The sequence below is a fragment of the Meriones unguiculatus genome, chromosome 11, assembly GCF_030254825.1.
Source record: "Meriones unguiculatus strain TT.TT164.6M chromosome 11, Bangor_MerUng_6.1, whole genome shotgun sequence".
Lineage (NCBI taxonomy): Eukaryota > Metazoa > Chordata > Mammalia > Rodentia > Muridae > Meriones > Meriones unguiculatus.
Window position 1 is genome coordinate 26,327,860 of NC_083359.1, and position 6,646 is coordinate 26,334,505.

At 49.4% G+C, this 6,646-nt stretch overlaps 1 pseudogene; it reads left to right on the plus strand.

Moving 5' to 3' along the window:
• The first annotated feature begins 581 nt into the window (after positions 1-581).
• Positions 582-1,132, plus strand: LOC110555451 (DNA replication complex GINS protein PSF2-like; annotated as a pseudogene).
• Positions 1,133-6,646: the final 5,514 nt, after the last annotated feature.

A 6,646-nucleotide genomic window follows, 5' to 3' on the forward strand; every position in this document is an offset into this window, starting at 1 on the left:
TTTCTGGAGATAAATCCTACAGAAGCAAGTTTGAAAAGATTTGCTGGGATGTGGCTCAATGGTAGAGCACTTTCATTACTGTGTGAGAGGTCCTGAGTTCAGCCCTAAAACTGAACAAACAAACAAACACATCCAAAACAAAAACAAAGATGATTTTGAATAATGGCTGTGTTTAACAGCCAGTTTTTGAAATCCCTGAAAGTTTAACAATAGGCTTTCAAGAACTGGCACAAGCTAGTTTACAGGAAGAATAAAAAAGAAAACACACACACACACACACACACACACACACACACACACACACACGAGAGAGAGAGAGAGAGAGAGAGAGAGAGAATGCCTCTTGCTGAGTTCTCTAGCTAGGAGGTAGAAATGAGAGAAAAAATTCATGACTGGGATGGCTTTTTGATTATCTGTTTTCCAGAATTGTTATTATTATTGGAAATTGTCATGATGACAAGTAAAACTGAAATAGATACTCTTTCTTATCTGCTAACTATGAGTGTGTGTGTATGTGTGTATGTATAATATGTGTGTGTGATGGAGGGGTGGCAATGGGCTTGGAGCAAGTACTTTCCATCATGGATGCAACTGAGGTGGAGTTTTTGGCTGAGAAGGAGCTGGTGGCCATCATTCTAAACTGCCGTCTGGAGCTGATGGAGAGAAAGAAGAGCCATCTGCTAGGGATGGATGGATGTGGAGATGGGGATGGAAGCGAGATCAGGAAGAAGGAGACCTTCACCCCAGGACCCAGCCCACACTACATGGAGACCACCAAGCTCTTGATGAATCTGCTTCTGACAACATTCCCAAAGCAGACACCACACAGACACTGCTCAAAGATCTACCGGACACAGGCATGGCCAAGCTCCGCGTGTCTCCCGACAGCTTCGGGTGGCGGCAGGAGGCACTTGCCAATACGTCCCCGCCCAGGCACCTAATCCCATCTACAAATGCTGTGCAAACCTCCAGCCCTCTGAGAGTTCTCTGTCTCAGGACTTTTAGCCAGAGGCCTGTGCTGTGCAAACCCTTGCTGACTGCTGGTGTCCTGAGTTCTGGATGTAACAGGCACTCAGCTCTAGAAGCGTGTGGTAGAGGAGAGAAGGGTATGGGACGCTGGTGGAAGTGTTGACTTTGCTTCCAGATTCTAGATGTGAGCTACTATTCCCTATTCTACTTCATCTTTTTGTTAGTTAGTTTGTTTGTTTTTGGAGGCGCTGCGGGTTTCAGACAGGGTTTCTCTGTGTACACTGGGTTGGCCCCGAACTCACAGAGATCCTCCTGCCTCTGCTTCCAGAGGCAGATTAAAGGTGTGCACCACAGCACCTGGCTTCTAGTCCATCTTTAATGATAAGGTCTACTGGCTTTTCTATCTCAGGTGGCCACAGCAGCCAGAGGGCTTGTATTTGGCAAACCTCTAAGGGCTGTGGCTCCCATCTAGACTCTGTGGTAACAAAGCCTGGTCACAAAAGGCCCTTCCACAACATAAGCATGGCTCTTGTGCAAGCCAAGAGATCCCTCAAACTCAAGTAATGGTAGAGGGAGAGAGCCTGCTGGACAGAGTTAGCCTGTGACCTCCAAATGTTCTCTGTAGCATGTGTCTCAAGAGAACATATCATGTGCGTACATATATAAATAATGAAACAAAAGCAGGGTGCAGGGGTGCACACCTTTAATCTCAGCACTGGGGAGCCAGAGGCAGGGGGATCTCTGTGAGTTTGAGGCCAGCCTGGTCTACAAAAGCCAGTCCAGGACAGCCAAGGCTACCAGAGAGAAAGCCTGTCTTGGAAAACAAAACAACAAATTAAACAAGGAGCCAAAGGGATGGTTCGGTGGGTAAGAGCACTCACGTCACAATCTAGGTGTGGTCCCCCTCACACCCGTCACCCCAGCATGGATGAGAGGATTGCTGTGGCTTGCTGGCTGCAGCCTAGTCAAAGAAACAACAAACAAACAATAATAGCACCCCAAAAACAAGAGCGCCAGGTATAGGGAGAGAACCTGTCTCAAAGGAATGAGATGGCGAGTGAGGAAGGGGGAAACATCGGACATCTTCCTCTGTGTCACATGTGTGGGGGGGTACATGCACACACACATAAAAAATTAAAATAAGCTGAGCGTGGTGGTGCACGCCTGTAGTCCCAGCACTCAGGGAGGCAGAGGCAGGCAGATCTCTATATGTTCAAGGCCAGCCTGGTTTACAAAGTGAGTCCAGGACAGCCAAGGCTACACAGAGAAATGTGTCTTGAAAAAATAATAATAATAATAAACAAGTAAAACAGGCTATGTGCAGAACGAAAAGGTTAAATGGGCTATGTGCTCAGGAGCAAGGCAAACAAAGCTGGGCCTGGGGAGGCCAGAGAAGGTTGCCTGAGGAAGTGGCCTTGGAGTAGGACCTGAGGGAAGCGAAAGTAAAAGGCATGAAGGGGCATTGCAAGGCTAGGAACTGGCTGCTGCTGCGGCCTAGAGGAGGAAGGAGCGGCAGTGTCAAGGTACAGATGTGGCAGACCCGTGATGGGGAGGGGGGGGCGGGAGAGGAACAATGTCCGCAGCAGCAGAAACTTCAAGAAGCCACAGAGTCTTGGGCCGGAGACAGCTTAGTTGGTAAAGGTCACCTCAGTCAAGCCCGACAACCCGTGTTTAATCCCAGGGGACCAACACGCTAGAAGACAGCCTCACCCTGAAAGTCGTTCTTTGGTTTCCCCATTGTGCGTGCCCTGCTCCCCCAAAGTAAATGAATAATGTTAAATTAAAGAAGTAGTTACCACGGCCACGGAACCACAGGGGGTGTGTCAAAGGCTCTTCTGCCTTTTCGCAGTGCTGCGGTTAGACACTGGCCCCTTGAACTCACCCTGAAGGTGGCCTCCACTTCCCGTGGGTCCCAGACTGCTCAAAGGGACTGAAGCAGGGCACTGGTTTGGACTCAGAGACACAGCCCAGAGGCCTTGGCCCCACCTGCCCTGCCCTTTGAGCTGACGGGGTGCCACTGAGGTCCCCTTGTCCTCCTAGAAATCCAGTCTCCTTGGAGAAGGGGTCTGTGGGAGCAGAACTGGCGAACCACAAAATCACAGACCATCTGAGCTGGGCATAAACTTGGGAGTCGCTAGGTCCAGCTTTGGAGGTGGTTTCTGTTGCCATTAACACTCCTGCGCTATGCTGCACGCTGGGTGGGGTGGGGGGTGGGGTTTCCTTCACTGTCATTGGAGTTACCAGGAATTGCCAAGGCCAGAGTTACATTGCAGAGTCTGCTGTGGAGGCCTGAGGTGTGAGGGCTTCTCCACCATCTGACTCTGATCTGCTTTTGAGTGAGGACTATCGCGGAGGCGCTCATGCGCAATTCGGAGCTATGGAGAACTCCAACAGTGACCGGCCTTGATTGATCTGGCGTTCCCAGGGCCCAGCATTTTAGTGCACAGTCCTGCCTCAGGTCAGGGTGAACTGTTCCTACGGCTACAGGAGTGGCCTCAAAACCCACACGGAGCTCTGCCCACGTTAAGATCAACAGTCTATGGCTTTCCACTGCTCTCAAGGTCAAAGCACGTGCCTTTCATTTGCCACCCCAGCCTTTGAAGTCTTTAAAGTTCTGCTCAGCTGCCTCTGTTTCTCATCTTGCTCCACCCCCGTGAGAGAGGGGGAGGGTGTCTTTGATTCCTTCCACCTGCCCCGATCTGTCTCCCGCAGGACTTTCGCATGTCTATTCCCCCAACAAACGCCCTCTCTACCTGGCTTTCCCCTGCCTAGCGCCCACTTTCTCTTCAGCTCTGTCGTGACTCTATCCATGAAGCTGTACCTCACACCTTGTCAGGCAAATCCTCATCTTGCTTCTCGGAGACATTTCGCTTTTATCTGGGAAGATGTTTAGCCAGTGTCTGTCACCTGTGTTAGATCCTAAGCTCACCACAGGGTTCCTGGTACCTAATGTGAAGGTTGGCCCACAGCTGCAATTCAGTAAGTATTTGTTGAATATGCGAACTTGGCAAAGTCTAGCAGCAGCTTAGGGGCTACTCTCCAGAGGTCCTCAGAGCAACTGTCACCTTCTATCCCTAGACCAACCCGGAGGAGCTGTGGGTGTGGGGAGTCCACAGGACTCTGATTTTTCTTCCATCCTTATGACAGGCAAGTTTTTCCCCCGAGTCCCTGGAGGGGTTCAAGGTGAACAGGACTTGGCACTGGACAGTGTAGGGAGTTGTGGAAGCCGTTTGCCCATATAGCTTAGCCGAGGGATGGTGGTCAGCTGGGAAAATGATCCACCATCTGGGGTGAATGCGTTGGATAGCCTTCGACCTCTGAGACCTCCGTGTGTCGTTATAATTGTCTACTAAATGGTTCACACTAGGAAACCATCTTGGAGAGTTGTCAGCCTTGGCTGGAAGATTCCATGTGAGGCAGACACAGGGCCTGCCATGGTTATGAAGGAAGGCATCAGTGATGACCTTGTTTATAAATTAGTGCTACTGTGAGAAAAAAGTATGCAGTAGATGAAGAACATCTTAAATGGGGGTGGAAAGAGGCAGGGGAGAAAGCTGTTTGCCCAGAGCCATCTGTGGCCTTTTCTGGAAAGTTCTTTTTTTAGGCTTCTATCTCTACAGCAGGGAGCAGGAGTGGCTATTGAAGATGGAGAGAGCCACACTAACTCGTGGTCTCCTGCCCTCAGAACCCGTGGGCAAGGAGCTGGGCCCATGACCCTCAGACTATGGAATCAGAAGGTTTCATGGTGGGGCAATCCACTCTCGGCAGACTCCGCTCTGAAAGCGTGGGTAGGCTTTACCAGACAGCTTTAATGCCTTGGTCTGCCCTGACGACCCTGATGCCTCCCAGCCACCCCTCAGCAAGTACCTAGAACATCTGCTGAGTTGTACCTAGAACATCCTTGGACCAGACCAGATCCCACTTTAGGGATGAGAGATAGTTGGACCCAACTCTCTCCTCCCCAGCAATGCTTCAAAGGCAAGACAATTCTGGTTTGTCTGGCTGCCTGCCATTGGGAGGCAGAGAGCAGACAGAGGGCCTGCTGTCCTCGGGCCCACTCACTTGTGGTCTCTGCTGCTTCCCTGTGTCTGAGAAGTGAGGCTGGTGATCTTGGAACCTGCTCACAGTATCGTGAGCTGTGGAGGAGGCCACACACGTCAAAGGCAGCATACAGCAAGTGTTCAGTAAATGTCACCGCCGTTTGTGTTGTAGCTCAGGAAACTTGACAGCGATTGGTTAAAACAGAAGTCTTCCCTGAGGGGTGGGAAGAGGGTTCAGGGAGTAAGAGAAATGGCCAGGAAAGTCCAAGGACCTAAACACAGATCCCCCAAGGGAATGACATGGAAAATGGTAGAGCAGACCTGACCTCCCTCTCTGGCTTCAGTGTGTGCATGGCACATATTTGAATGAACACACACACACACACACAAATCTTCAGTGGAAGCAGAGGCCCAAGTATAGAGATTAAACATGCTGGCTGGTTTCTGTAGCTGTGCTACTGTGTGTTTTAGGAATCTCTTTTCCCGACTCTGCTTTGAAGAGAGAAATTAACATTTGATACCCAAACTGGTCCTGAGATCATCTGGCCCAGCCCTTCATTTGGCTGAAGCCACAAATGTTAATGACCCAAACCACAAAAGGGACCCAAAGGCACTCAGGACTGGACCCCGGTCTTGCTTTCCAAGAGCTGCTGCTCCTGCATTGTCTTAGGCTGTCTCTACCACACACAGGGTTCTTAAAACCCTGAGTGCAAATATTAGAAATAAAAGTGGGACTGATTTTAATCCTCTTTCTTTTCTTTCTTTCTTTCTTTCTTTCTTTCTTTCTTTCTTTCTTTCTTTCTTTCTTTCTTTCTTTCTTTCTTTCTTTCTTTCTTTCTTTCTTTCTTTCTTTCTTTCTTTCTTTCTTTCTTTCTTTCTTTCTTTCTTTCTTTCTTTCTTTCTTTCTTTCTTTCTTTCTTTCTTTCTTTCTTTCATCAGAAGATGATGGCCACCCTATAACCCTGGCCTGAGACTCTCCCTTTTGTCTTAGACTCTTGAGTCTTAAGAAACTGCCTGCAGCAGGGGCCTGATGGTTTTTTCCAGCTGCCTGTGGCTTACTGGAGGTTTGTGATGAGCGTGCTCCTCCTAGGGGCACAAGTGAGGATGACATGCAATGCAGAAGCGGTTTCTTACTGCCGTGGGAGCGAGGTGGGTTGAGGCTGGGGGCTGGGGTGGGCTCCATTGCAGCTCTGATGCAGTCTGTACGTAGAGAACTCTCTCTCTCTCTTTGAATTTTGCTTGTTGTTTTTGCTTTAGTTTTGATTTATTAACATTCTATACTAAAATATTACCTGTTTTGAGTATGAAGTCTTGGGTCATCCTTTTAAATTCTGTGTATGAGATGGACTCCTCATTCTCTCCTGCCGTAATTTTGATCCTAAGCCTGCAGAAGAAGAGCCCCTAGGTGCATGGAGCACACTATGCATGCGTCAGGAGGGTCCTAAGGTTTGTTTCTCAGCACAGGCTGGAAGCTGTCAGCACTGTAGGGCTCAGCGGTGGGGTTCTCCAGAAAGGGGCATGCCTTTCAGAGAGTGTGCGGACTGAGAGAAGAGCTTTGGACTGAAAGTGCACCAAACTCTGTGTCTTCTTCAATGCCTACATGATGGGAAGACCCAAAGACAGGTCCAGGATCCCAA